This window comes from Capricornis sumatraensis, chromosome X, assembly GCF_032405125.1.
Source record: "Capricornis sumatraensis isolate serow.1 chromosome X, serow.2, whole genome shotgun sequence".
Classification (NCBI taxonomy): domain Eukaryota; kingdom Metazoa; phylum Chordata; class Mammalia; order Artiodactyla; family Bovidae; genus Capricornis; species Capricornis sumatraensis.
In genome coordinates this window covers 60661214-60676171 of record NC_091092.1, presented here as the reverse complement: position 1 = coordinate 60676171, position 14958 = coordinate 60661214, and positions in this window count along the sequence as shown.

Below are 14958 nucleotides of genomic sequence, written 5' to 3'. Positions count from 1 at the left end.
CATGTCGGGAGCCACGTCAGGCGTTACTGACAAAATGGAGGCACGGCCCAAAGCCCCTCTCTTTCTCCCACAAGCACGGACCTGGGATGAAGCAGTTGGGCCTTGTGATTCTGACTTTTTCTTTCCTCTCCTTGGCTGAGTTGACTACAAAGGAATATGAAGTTTCTTAATGTTCTTGAGAGGAGCACGAGAAGGCAGAAAGCCTTGTCTGCAGCTGTGCTCAGAGAAAAATTCATAAAGCTAATCCCTGACATTTGTTCAAGGACTTTTACAAAAGAGTGTTCCAGGATGAGCAAAGAGGTCAGCTTGAGGCCACGGGAGGGATTGCTATCTGAAGCCCATTTGTGAGGAAAATGTTTATGGAAAGGCATTTACTGAATTTAGAGCTTAGAAATAATTAAATAGTTAGAAGTTAAAGATTTAAGGAACGCTGTAATGTTAGCATATTTTATTATAGCTGATAGATTTAGGAAATTTAAAGATACTAATAATTAGAAGCCTTTTTAAGAGATAGTGAGCTCAGGATGTTAGGGGCAAATAGGATTTAGAAAGATAAGAAACAAACGGAGGAATGTAGCATGAGTTACAATATAATCACAAGTTAACGATAGGACACATTAAGAGGAAGTAGATAATAGAAGGTAAAGCTGAGTCCGAGAGAATCGCTGAAGCAGGAACTCTGTTTGAAGAGCAACAATGATTTATGGAGATAATAAATCTGAATATGATAAGAAAACTGAAAATGTCAAACTTCTGACCTAATGCTTTTGTAAAAGTATAAAAGAAAACCTTAAACTTGAAATAAATGTGCAGTCCAGGAAAACTGAGAGGCTGCATGGTTACTCGCGGACACCATCGCTCCCTTCAGATTGAATCCCTGGCTGCTGGAGCTGGACTCTGGCAGAGTCGGGCACAACTGAACGACTGAAAAGAACTGATTGCAATAGGGAGAATGTTTTGAACACACGTTCTTAACATGTCTCAAAATGGAAGAGAAAATGATATTTCTTTAACATGAAAGGATAAGCAGGGTGAGCAACAACTCTGTGTGTGTGTGTGTGTGTGTGTGAGTTTGTGTATCTGTGTGTGTGTGTGTATGTGTGTGTGTGTGTGTGTGTGTGTGTGTGTGTCTGTGAGAGATGGGGCAAGAGGTGGGGATGGATGAACAGACAGCTTGATGGAGCAGTGTGACAGGAAGTGTTTCTTTCTGTAGTGAGCTGATTCTTAGAATGAGCTGTTAAGGGAGCCAGAAAGGTCTGACGCTTAGTGCTTGCTCAAGCTTGGGGGAAAGCTGAAGTTCAGAGGAGAGAAGGTTGGTTAAAGCTTAGCCAAGCCAAATCAGTGGGTATATTATGGATGACTGTGAGCACTTGGCCAGTCTCTGCTGTTGTTTAAGAGAGGCAAAGTCAGCCCTTAGACAGTATTGTTGTTACCAAAATTGCCAGTCCATGTGCTTGATGCAGAATGAGGCCCATGAAAACTTAAGGTTTGAGTTTGGGACAGGGAAAGGTTTATTACAGATTCATACAAGGATGAGGGTGGCTCTTGCCCTAAGAACCCAAAGTTACTGAACGTGTTCAGTAAGTATGTTTAACAGCACAGGTTAGAGAAAGTTGTGGTAAGTTGTTTGAGACTTCGTGGTGTCACACCCTTTGTGCTTAAGGTTAGGTCATGGTCAGGTAATGATGTTCCTAAATATCTCTATCAGATGGATGTCATTTTCTGTCCTGACAAGAGAGGGCAAAGTCTCAAGGAACAACTTTCCCCATGAAATGTCCCATCCTGGTCAAACAGAAACAGGTTTCAATTGGCAGCTCCTTCAGGGCAAGCTTCCCATATTCTACCCAGCTCTCATCCTCGATGGAGCCAGGTACCCAACACAATAGGTCCTGTCTCCTCAAGCTGTCCAACTGAGGAGACCAGTTCTCACAGACTGAGACCCAGAAAGATGGCCACCTGCTATTAAGTTGCAGAGACAGGGATGGGGGAGAGGTTCACCGCTCCTCACGGCCTGGGCCAAGGCTAGTGGAGGGACTTAGTGAGGGCTCTGAATCACTAAAGGATGTAGTCCCCAGTCTATTCCCTGGGACCATCCAGCTCACCCACTGGCGCAACGTTGGGTGATCTCCAGGCCCTCCAAAAGCATGCCAGAATCTCTCTTCTCTCACTTTCCACCTGATGACCACCACACCACCCTTACTTAATCACTTCCCCAATGGTCCCTCATTGACAGAAACTGTGGGCAGGGCCTACTGAGGTGTTAATCAATAGCTGAGCAGGACGATGAATGGCCACTCCTTAACAGTTGGCGGCTTGTAAATGGGGCCACCTGAGGCACCAAGCAAGGCTGAGCCACACCTGTTGCCTAGGAACAGGGTGGGTTGAAAAGAAGCACACCAATGGCGAACTGCATAGGGCTGTGCTCACTCTGCTCTGTTACACTGTGCATAGAATAAGAATCACTGTGAGGTTAAGGTTTGTCAAAGTCGTTCTCAAGGTGGGCTGGCTTTCACATTCTTGTTGGCTTTGAAATATTAGCTATGCTATATGCGGCACATGTGATCATGTGGCAGCTGTGGGAGGGGCATATAGATGAGCACGGCTCACAGGCATGCCTGGCAATACAATGAAAAGAATGATGTACCAAAGTTAAAGAAGCCTGTGAAATCAAATCCTGATTAGGAACAGAGTCAATTAAATAGAGTAAAGCACACTGGACCCAACGTCCCCTTAGGTAACAGAGCAGCATGAGCACAGCCCTTAGCAGGTAGCCATTGCTGTGCCTGATGACTCCACATCCTGTTACTAAGCAACCGGTCTTGCCTAGCGATTGGACAGTGCAACCCTGGGCCCTGCCCATAAGCAACCAACTATCAATGAGGTACCTACTGGTACTTCTCCTGCTCAGCTATTGGTCAGCTCCACAGTGGGCCCTATCTGATGATCACTGTTAATGTGGGCCCACTGGGGAAGTGACTCACTCAAGAGTTAGGGGCAGAGTGGTAAACGGACTCTTGCCTTTGGGCACCTTCCTTTTCTTTTCTTCATTATTTTGTAAATCGGGAATGTATTTCTGGTAGATGGGGCAAGGTGAGTTTCCCTCCTCAATATGAGAGTTGAAGTGTCCCCAACAATATTAGTGGAGGAGGCATTTAACACTTTCTTTGCTCTGAAGTGTAATCTTATGGAGACGGTGTATAGATCTTGGGGCAACGGACTGAAGATGCACCAAGCCTTGGGGTCTCTAAAGCTCATTGGAGTAGAAAAAACTTCCAACCTGTTCTTAATTACCTGCTTGTTCTTCAGTTCCTTAAGCCCCTCAAGAACCCCTGATAGGAAGAGGGTGGTCTAAAGATGAAGTGACTAGAGGACTCTGAAGTGCTGAAATGGGATGAAAAGTGTTTGGCAGAGGTTCATACAGGGATGGAGGGGGCAGGAGTGTGGAAGGGGGACATCCAAGTCCAAGAATAAAGGGCACTGAAGGAAAGTCTGAGGGTCATGAGAAGAAACACCATGCCCCTGAATCACCACTGCCCAGAATCAAACACACAGAGGGGTCAAGGGTGGGAAAGGTGTATCATGGCCTCCCTCAGCACCCACTAACCCATGTTGATGGGCACAGTGGTACATTGTGATGTCTAAGACCCCAAAGCCACCATTGGCTGGGGGAGTGCCTAGCTGACCAATCAGAGTGAAGGGTGTGGCTCCTCATTGTCCTGGGAAGGTATATATAGGGAGGTCAGAGGCAGAGATTCTGGGTTAGGCCACTTCATGGTGTCATCATGGCTACGGTAACCAGGAAGCCACGGCAGCCAAGAAGAGTTGCAGTGCGGTTTGCTTCCAGCATGAAAGGAAGAAAGAAGACCCTTTGGCAACGGAGATACAGAGGCAGTGTCAAGGTAAGATGATTCCATCGACACTCCCCAGGTTCTCCATTGACTTTGGTGCCCAAGACCTCTACACTGCCCTTGCCTGGCGCAAAAGTCCTCATCAGGCCACCTCCCTTTTCATGAAATCTCCCTTCCAACTCAGTTGTTATACTCTTTCCTCAAAACTCATACCCTTCTTTTGTCTTTCAAGGCACGAAATATGACCGTGAGCGTCAGAAGACCTCTAAAAGGAACCTTGAGAAAGAAAATCCGATCGTACGCCACTCCGTCGAAGAAGGTGAAGAAAACAAGAGAAGCAAACTGTTTTCTCCGTTCCTGTGCACGTGAGAACCTGAACCAAAGCCGCAAAAGGTACCAAACTAGGAGTCAGAGTCAAAGAAGGAGGCAGAATCAAAAGAGAAGATAAGCTCAGCCACCCCAGAATGAGAGACCCTGGAGAAGTACAACCTGGGCAGCCAGTAACTGAATAGAAAAGGTCAGACAGTTTAGAATTGTGTCTCCAGTGGTCTGCTTTCTTAGCAATGGTTAACCAGGAAAAGACTGACTCTCACACTAACATAGTAAACTGATGGCTGCGATTAAAATAAACATCGAATGGTGAGAAGATGATACTTGTGTGTGTGTGAATTTTCTGATGGGAAGGGAGGGAAGGAAGAAAAGAGGTGGGCACCTGAGTGGGGAGGGGTGCGCGGTCCCGAGAGATTGGGGGACAGACCCTGAGGTCCCCAGTTAGCCAGAGAGGAGAGGCCTGGACTGGGTCAGGAGTCTGCACTGAAGATGGCGAACCCTGCTTAGCAATTGATCTCAGCGGCAAGGAGTAGTGGTGTGGTGTTACTGCCATTGTTTGGGGTGTGGAATGACATTAGGGTCTAGATGGCCAGAACCCAGATGGGAAGAGGGTTTCACATGGGGATGGTGAATGTCATAGTTCCCCTGAGAGAGGCAGGCAGAAATCACATCCTGGCCACTTATGTCATAATGGGCTTTGTTGCATCACTCACCTTTGCTGTCAGCTAAAGGTGCTCAGGAGGCACAAAATGCTGATACAACTGAAACCCACAACCAGCACTCCCAAAGATTAAAATAATGTTTGGAGGGAACAGACCAAATATCACTTAGGCCACTGTTTTCCTAAGAAATTGGTGGGAGCAGTGTGTTCCCAAGGGCAGGGCAGTGGAGGTGGCCCAATCCCGGTGCAGAAGACAAACAGGATCACCACACACGGATAATCTTTTTGGGTGGTGGGCACCATGCAGTTTGTGGGATCTTAGTTCCCTGACCAGGGATTGAACCGGTTCCCCTTCCAGTGAAAGCATGGAGTCCTAACCCCTGGACAGCCAGAGAAGTCAGGACAGAGACTTTTGATACAAGTATTAACATGAGACTGAGTAAAAGCTGGTCTTATATGAATCATCATCCCCTAGTATTTCTAAATAACTACAGTCGTCAAACCTTCTTCCCCCAAAAAATCTTTTGTAGTCCAAGCTCTGCAAGTTTTTGTGGTTTAAATATAAGAGTATGGGGTATCTCATTTGAAGGCAAATTGGAAGTGGTCAAACAAGAGATGGCAAGGGTGAACGTCGACATTCTAGGAATCAGCGAACTAAAATGGACTGGAATGGGTGAATTTAACTCAGATGACCATGATATCTAGCACTGCGGGCAGGAACTCCTCAGAAGACATGGAGTAGCCATCATAGTCAACAAAAGAGTCCGAAATGCAGTACTTGGACGCAGTCTCACAAACGACAGAATGATCTCTGTTCGTCTCCAAGGCAAACCATTCAATAGCACAGTTATCCAAGTCTATGCCCCAAGCAGTAACGCTGAAGAAACTGAAGTTGAACGGTTTTATGAAGACCTACAAGACCTTTTAGAACGAACCCCCCAAAAAGATGTCCTTTTCATTAGAGGGGTCTGGAATGCAAAAGTAGGAAGTCAAGAAACACCTGGAGCAACAGGCAAATTTGGCCTTGGAGTACAGAATGAAGCAGGGCAAAGACTAATAGAGTTTCGCCAAGAAAATGCACTGGTCACAGCAAATACCCTCTTCCAACAACACAAGTAAGACTCTACACATGGACATCACCAGATGGTCAACACCGAAATCAGATTGATTATATCCTTTGCCGCCAAAGATGGAGAAGCTCTATACAGTCAACAAAAACAAGACCAGGAGCAGACTGTGGCTCAGGTCATGAACTCCTTATTACCAAATCCAGACTCAAATGGAAGAAAATAGGGAAAAACCACTAGAGCATTCAGGTATGACTTCAATCAAATCCCTTATGATTATGCAGTGGAAGTGAGAAATAGATTTAAGGGCCCAGATCTGATAGATAGAGTGCCTGATGAACTATGGAATGAGGTTGGTGACATTGTACAGGAGGCAGGGATCAAGACCACCCCCATGGAAAAGAAATGCAAAAAAGCACAATGGCTGTCTGGGGAGGCCTTACAAATAGCTGTGAAAAGAAGAGGAGCAAAAAGCAAAGGAGAAAAGCAAAGATATAAGCATCTGAATGCAGAGTTGGTGATGGACAGGGAGGCCTGGCGTGCTGTGACTCATGGGGTCACAAAGAGTCGGACACGACTGAGCGACTGAAGCGAACTAACGGGGAAACACACATGACACCAAAGAATTTATGTCTATTTTTGCCATTAAATAATACAAATGCAGACTAATGTGAGAAGGAACTGTATTTGACACGACAATGGTGAGAGGGCCATCGCCCACACAGCAAAAGTAATGGTGAAAATTCTCCAGGATAAGCTTCAACAGTACGTAGACCAAGAACATTCCAATGTTTAAGCTGCATTGAGAAAAGGCAGAGGAACAAGAGATGCAATTGCCAACATCGGTTGGTTCATAGAAAAAGCAAGAGACATCCAGAGAAACATCTACTTCTGCTTTGCCAACTATGCCACAGCATTTGACTGGTGGATCACATCAAATTGTGGGCAATACTCAAAGAGATCGGTATACCTGACCAACTTCCCTGACTCTTGAGAAATCTGTATGCACGTCAAGAAGCAACATTTAGAACTGGACATGGAACAATGACTGGTTCCAAACTGGGAAAGGAGTACATCAAGGCTGTACATTGTAACCTTGCTTACTTAACTTATATTCAGTGTACATCATGTAAATATCAGATTGGATGAAGCACAAGATGGAATGAAGATTGCCAGGAGAAATATGAATAAATTCAGAAATGCAGACAACACCACGCTTAAGGCAGAAAGCATAAAGAAACCAAAGACCATCTTGATGAGGGTGAAAGAGGATAGAGAGAAAGCTAACTTAAATCAACATCCGAAAAACCAAGGTCATGGCATCCGGTCCAATCATGTTATGGCAAATAGGGGGGGAGACAATGGAAACAGTGACAGACTTTATTTTCGTGGGCTTCAACATCACAGCAGATGCTGACTGCAGCCATGAAATTAAAAGTCACTTGCTCCATGGAAGAAAAGCCATGACTGACCCAGAAAGCATATCAAAAAGCAGAGACATCACTTTGCTGCCAGAGGTCCGTATGTCAAAGCAAAGGTTGTTTCAGTAGCCGAATATGGATGTGATTGTTAAACCATAAAGACAGCTGAGGACTGAATAATTGATGCTTTTGAACTGTGGTGGTAGAGAAGATTCTTGAGAGTCCCTTGGCCTGCAAGGAAATCAAACCCGTCAACCCTAACGGAAATCAATCCTGATTATTCACTAGAAGGACTGACATTGTAGCTGAAACTCCAGTTCTTTGTCCACCTGATGCAAAGAACTGACTCATTGGAAAAGATTCTGATGCTGGCAAGGAATGAAGGCCAGAGGAGAAGGAGATGACAGAGGATGAGATGGTTGCATGGCATCGGGGATTCGATGGACTTGAGTTTCAGCAAGCTCTGGGAGTTGGTGATGGACAGGGAAGCCTGGTGTGCTGCAGTCCATGGGGCTGCACAGAGTCATGTCGGGAGCCATGTCAGGCGTTACTGACAAAATGGAGGCACGGCCCAAAGCCCCTCTCTTTCTCCCACAAGCACGGACCTGGGATGAAGCAGTTGGGCCTTGTGATTCTGACTTTTTCTTTCCTCTCCTTGGCTGAGTTGACTACAAAGGAACATTAAGGTTCTTAATGTTCTTGAGAGGAGCACGAGAAGGCAGAAAGCCTTGTCTGCAGCTGTGCTCAGAGAAAAATTCATAAAGCTAATCCCTGACATTTGTTCAAGGACTTTTACAAAAGAGTGTTCCAGGATGAGCAAAGAGGTCAGCTTGAGGCCACGGGAGGGATTGCTATCTGAAGCCTATTTGTGAGGAAAATGTTTATGGCAAAGGCATTTACTGAATTTAGAGCTTAGAAATAATTAAATAGTTAGAAGTTAAAGATTTAAGGAACGCTGTAAGGGTAGCATATTTTATTATAGCTGATAGATTTAGGAAATTTAAAGATACTAATAGCTAGAAGCCTTCTTAAGAGATAGTGAGCTCAGGATGTTAGGGGCAAATAGGATTTAGAAAGATAAGAAACAAACGGAGGAATGTAGCATGAGTTACAATATAATCACAAGTTAACGATAGGACACATTAAGAGGAAGTAGATAATAGATGGTAAAGCTGAGTCCGAGAGAATCGCTGAAGCAGGAACTCTGTTTGAAGAGCAACAATGATTTATGGAGATAATAAATCTGAATATGATAAGAAAACTGAAAATGTCAAACTTCTGACCTAATGCTTTTGTAAAAGTATAAAAGAAAACCTTAAACTTGAAATAAATGTGCAGTCCAGGAAAACTGAGAGGCTGCGTCGTTACTCGCGGACACCATCCCTCCCTTCAGATTGAATCCCTGGCTGCTGGAGCTGGACTCTGGCAGAGTCGGGCACAACTGAACGACTGAAAAGAACTGATTGCAATAGGGAGAATGTTTTGAACACACGTTCTTAACATGTCTCAAAATGGAAGAGAAAATGATATTTCTTTAACATGAAAGGATAAGCAGGGTGAGCAACAACTCTGTGTGTGTGTTTGTGTGTGAGTTTGTGTATCTGTGTGTGTGTGTGTATGTGTGTGTGTGTGTGTGTGTGTGTGTGTCTGTGAGAGATGGGGCAAGAGGTGGGGATGGATGAACAGACAGCTTGATGGAGCAGTGTGACAGGAAGTGTTTCTTTCTGTAGTGAGCTGATTCTTAGAATGAGCTGTTAAGGGAGCCAGAAAGGTCTGACGCTTAGTGCTTGCTCAAGCTTGGGGGAAAGCTGAAGTTCAGAGGAGAGAAGGTTGGTTAAAGCTTAGCCAAGCCAAATCAGTGGGTATATTATGGATGACTGTGAGCACTTGGCCAGTCTCTGCTGTTGTTTAAGAGAGGCAAAGTCAGCCCTTAGACAGTATTGTTGTTACCAAAATTGCCAGTCCATGTGCTTGATGCAGAATGAGGCCCATCAAAACTTAAGGTTTGAGTTTGGGACAGGGAAAGGTTTATTACAGGTTCATACAAGGATGAGGGTGGCTCTTGCCCTGAGAACCCAAAGTTACTGAACGTGTTCAGTAAGTATGTTTAACAGCACAGGTTAGAGAAAGTTGTGGTAAGTTGTTTGAGACTTCGTGGTGTCACACCCTTTGTGCTTAAGGTTAGGTCATGGTCAGGTAATGATGTTCCTAAATATCTCTATCAGATGGATGTCATTTTCTGTCCTGACAAGAGAGGGCAAAGTCTCAAGGAACAACTTTCCCCATGAAATGTCCCATCCTGGTCAACAGAAACAGGTTTCAATTGGCAGCTCCTTCAGGGCAAGCTTCCCATGTTCTACCCAGCTCTCATCCTCGATGGAGCCAGGTACCCAACACAATAGGTCCTGTCTCCTCAAGCTGTCCAACTGAGGAGACCAGTTCTCACAGACTGAGACCCAGAAAGATGGCCACCTGCTATTAAGTTGCAGAGACAGGGATGGGGGAGAGGTTCACCGCTCCTCACGGCCTGGGCCAAGGCTAGTGGAGGGACTTAGTGAGGGCTCTGAATCACTAAAGGATGTAGTCCCCAGTCTATTCCCTGGGACCATCCAGCTCACCCACTGGCGCAACGTTGGGTGATCTCCAGGCCCTCCAAAAGCATGCCAGAATCTCTCTTCTCTCACTTTCCACCTGATGACCACCACACCACCCTTACTTAATCACTTCCCCAATGGTCCCTCATTGACAGTAACTGTGGGCAGGGCCCACTGAGGTGTTGATCAATAGCTGAGTAGGACAATGAATGGCCACTCCTTGACAGTTGGCGGCTTGTAAATGGGGCCACCTGAGGCACCAAGCAAGGCTGAGCCACACCTGTTGCCTAGGAACAGGGTGGGTTGAAAAGAAGCACACCAATGGCGAACTGCATAGGGCTGTGCTCACTCTGCTCTGTTACACTGTGCATAGAATAAGAATCACTGTGAGGTTAAGGTTTGTCAAAGTCGTTCTCAAGGTGGGCTGGCTTTCACATTCTTGTTGGCTTTGAAATATTAGCTATGCTATATGCGGCACATGTGATCATGTGGCAGCTGTGGGAGGGGCATATAGATGAGCACGGCTCACAGGCATGCCTGGCAATACAATGAAAAGAATGATGTACCAAAGTTAAAGAAGCCTGTGAAATCAAATCCTGATTTGGAGCAGAGTCAATTAAACAGAGTAAAGCACACTGGACCCAACGTCTCCTTAGGTAACAGAGCAGCATGAGCACAGCCCTTAGCAGGTAGCCATTGCTGTGCCTGATGACTCCACATCCTGTTACTAAGCAACCGGTCTTGCCTAGCAATTGGACAGTGCAACCCTGGGCCCTGCCCATAAGCAACCAACTATCAATGAGGTACCTACTGGTACTTCTCCTGCTCAGCTATTGGTCAGCTCCACAGTGGGCCCTATCTGATGATCACTGTTAATGTGGGCCCACTGGGGAAGTGACTCACTCAAGAGTTAGGGGCAGAGTGGTAAACGGACTCTTGCCTTTGGGCACCTTCCTTTTCTTTTCTTCATTTTTTTGTAAATCGGGAATGTATTTCTGGTAGATGGGGCAAGGTGAGTTTCCCTCCTCAATATGAGAGTTGAAGTGTCCCCAACAATATTAGTGGAGGAGGCATTTAACACTTTCTTTGCTCTGAAGTGTAATCTTATGGAGACGGTGTATAGATCTTGGGGCAACGGACTGAAGATGCACCAAGCCTTGGGGTCTCTAAAGCTCATTGGAGTAGAAAAAACTTCCAACCTGTTCTTAATTACCTGCTTGTTCTTCAGTTCCTTAAGCCCCTCAAGAACCCCTGATAGGAAGAGGGTGGTCTAAAGATGAAGTGACTAGAGGACTCTGAAGTGCTGAAATGGGATGAAAAGTGTTTGGCAGAGGTTCATACAGGGATGGAGGGGGCAGGAGTGTGGAAGGGGGACATCCAAGTCCAAGAATAAAGGGCACTGAAGGAAAGTCTGAGGGTCATGAGAAGAAACACCATGCCCCTGAATCACCACTCCCCAGAATCAAACACACAGAGGGGTCAAGGGTGGGAAAGGTGTATCATGGCCTCCCTCAGCACCCACTAACCCATGTTGATGGGCACAGTGGTACATTGTGATGTCTAAGACCCCAAAGCCACCATTGGCTGGGGGAGTGCCTAGCTGACCAATCAGAGTGAAGGGTGTGGCTCCTCATTGTCCTGGGAAGGTATATATAGGGAGGTCAGAGGCAGAGATTCTGGGTTAGGCCACTTCATGGTGTCATCATGGCTACGGTAACCAGGAAGCCACGGCAGCCAAGAAGAGTTGCAGTGCGGTTTGCTTCCAGCATGAAAGGAAGAAAGAAGACCCTTTGGCAACGGAGATACAGAGGCAGTGTCAAGGTAAGATGATTCCATCGACACTCCCCAGGTTCTCCATTGACTTTGGTGCCCAAGACCTCTACACTGCCCTTGCCTGGCGCAAAAGTCCTCATCAGGCCACCTCCCTTTTCATGAAATCTCCCTTCCAACTCAGTTGTTATACTCTTTCCTCAAAACTCATACCCTTCTTTTGTCTTTCAAGGCACGAAATATGACCGTGAGCGTCAGAAGACCTCTAAAAGGAACCTTGAGAAAGAAAATCCGATCGTACGCCACTCCGTCGAAGAAGGTGAAGAAAACAAGAGAAGCAAACTGTTTTCTCCATTCCTGTGCACGTGAGAACCTGAACCAAAGCCGCAAAAGGTACCAAACTAGGAGTCAGAGTCAAAGAAGGAGGCAGAATCAAAAGAGAAGATAAGCTCAGCCACCCCAGAATGAGAGACCCTGGAGAAGTACAACCTGGGCAGCCAGTAACTGAATAGAAAAGGTCAGACAGTTTAGAATTGTGTCTCCAGTGGTCTGCTTTCTTAGCAATGGTTAACCAGGAAAAGACTGACTCTCACACTAACATAGTAAACTGATGGCTGCGATTAAAATAAACATCGAATGGTGAGAAGATGATACTTGTGTGTGTGTGAATTTTCTGATGGGAAGGGAGGGAAGGAAGAAAAGAGGTGGGCACCTGAGTGGGGAGGGGTGCGCGGTCCCGAGAGATTGGGGGACAGACCCTGAGGTCCCCAGTTAGCCAGAGAGGAGAGGCCTGGACTGGGTCAGGAGTCTGCACTGAAGATGGCGAACCCTGCTTAGCAATTGATCTCAGCGGCAAGGAGTAGTGGTGTGGTGTTACTGCCATTGTTTGGGGTGTGGAATGACATTAGGGTCTAGATGGCCAGAACCCAGATGGGAAGAGGGTTTCACATGGGGATGGTGAATGTCATAGTTCCCCTGAGAGAGGCAGGCAGAAATCACATCCTGGCCACTTATGTCATAATGGGCTTTGTTGCATCACTCACCTTTGCTGTCAGCTAAAGGTGCTCAGGAGGCACAAAATGCTGATACAACTGAAACCCACAACCAGCACTCCCAAAGATTAAAATAATGTTTGGAGGGAACAGACCAAATATCACTTAGGCCACTGTTTTCCTAAGAAATTGGTGGGAGCAGTGTGTTCCCAAGGGCAGGGCAGTGGAGGTGGCCCAATCCCGGTGCAGAAGACAAACAGGATCACCACACACGGATAATCTTTTTGGGTGGTGGGCACCATGCAGTTTGTGGGATCTTAGTTCCCTGACCAGGGATTGAACCGGTTCCCCTTCCAGTGAAAGCATGGAGTCCTAACCCCTGGACAGCCAGAGAAGTCAGGACAGAGACTTTTGATACAAGTATTAACATGAGACTGAGTAAAAGCTGGTCTTATATGAATCATCATCCCCTAGTATTTCTAAATAACTACAGTCGTCAAACCTTCTTCCCCCAAAAAATCTTTTGTAGTCCAAGCTCTGCAAGTTTTTGTGGTTTAAATATAAGAGTATGGGGTATCTCATTTGAAGGCAAATTGGAAGTGGTCAAACAAGAGATGGCAAGGGTGAACGTCGACATTCTAGGAATCAGCGAACTAAAATGGACTGGAATGGGTGAATTTAACTCAGATGACCATGATATCTAGCACTGCGGGCAGGAACTCCTCAGAAGACATGGAGTAGCCATCATAGTCAACAAAAGAGTCTGAAATGCAGTACTTGGACGCAGTCTCACAAACGACAGAATGATCTCTGTTCGTCTCCAAGGCAAACCATTCAATAGCACAGTTATCCAAGTCTATGCCCCAAGCAGTAACGCTGAAGAAACTGAAGTTGAACGGTTTTATGAAGACCTACAAGACCTTTTAGAACGAACCCCCCAAAAAGATGTCCTTTTCATTAGAGGGGTCTGGAATGCAAAAGTAGGAAGTCAAGAAACACCTGGAGCAACAGGCAAATTTGGCCTTGGAGTGCAGAATGAAGCAGGGCAAAGACTAATAGAGTTTCGCCAAGAAAATGCACTGGTCACAGCAAATACCCTCTTCCAACAACACAAGTAAGACTCTACACATGGACATCACCAGATGGTCAACACTGAAATCAGATTGATTATATCCTTTGCCGCCAAAGATGGAGAAGCTCTATACAGTCAACAAAAACAAGACCAGGAGCAGACTGTGGCTCAGGTCATGAACTCCTTATTACCAAATCCAGACTCAAATGGAAGAAAATAGGGAAAAACCACTAGAGCATTCAGGTATGACTTCAATCAAATCCCTTATGATTATGCAGTGGAAGTGAGAAATAGATTTAAGGGCCCAGATCTGATAGATAGAGTGCCTGATGAACTATGGAATGAGGTTGGTGACATTGTACAGGAGGCAGGGATCAAGACCACCCCCATGGAAAAGAAATGCAAAAAAGCACAATGGCTGTCTGGGGAGGCCTTACAAATAGCTGTGAAAAGAAGAGGAGCAAAAAGCAAAGGAGAAAAGCAAAGATATAAACATCTGAATGCAGAGTTGGTGATGGACAGGGAGGCCTGGCGTGCTGTGACTCATGGGGTCACAAAGAGTCGGACACGACTGAGCGACTGAAGCGAACTAACGGGGAAACACACATGACACCAAAGAATTTATGTCTATTTTTGCCATTAAATAAAACAAATGCAGACTAATGTGAGAAGGAACTGTATTTGACACGACAATGGTGAGAGGGCCATCGCCCACACAGCAAAAGTAATGGTGAAAATTCTCCAAGATAAGCTTCAACAGTACGTAGACCAAGAACATTCCGATGTTTAAGCTGCATTGAGAAAAGGCAGAGGAACAAGAGATGCAATTGCCAACATCGGTTGGTTCATAGAAAAAGCAAGAGACATCCAGAGAAACATCTACTTCTGCTTTGCCAACTATGCCACAGCATTTGACTGGTGGATCACATCAAATTGTGGGCAATACTCAAAGAGATCGGTATACCTGACCAACTTCCCTGACTCTTGAGTAATCTGTATGCACGTCAAGAAGCAACATTTAGAACTGGACATGGAACAATGACTGGTTCCAAACTGGGAAAGGAGTACATCAAGGCTGTACATTGTAACCTTGCTTACTTAACTTAGATTCAGAGTACATCATGTAAATATCAGATTGGATGAAGCACAAGATGGAATGAAGATTGCCAGGAGAAATATGAATAAATTCAGAAATGCAGACAA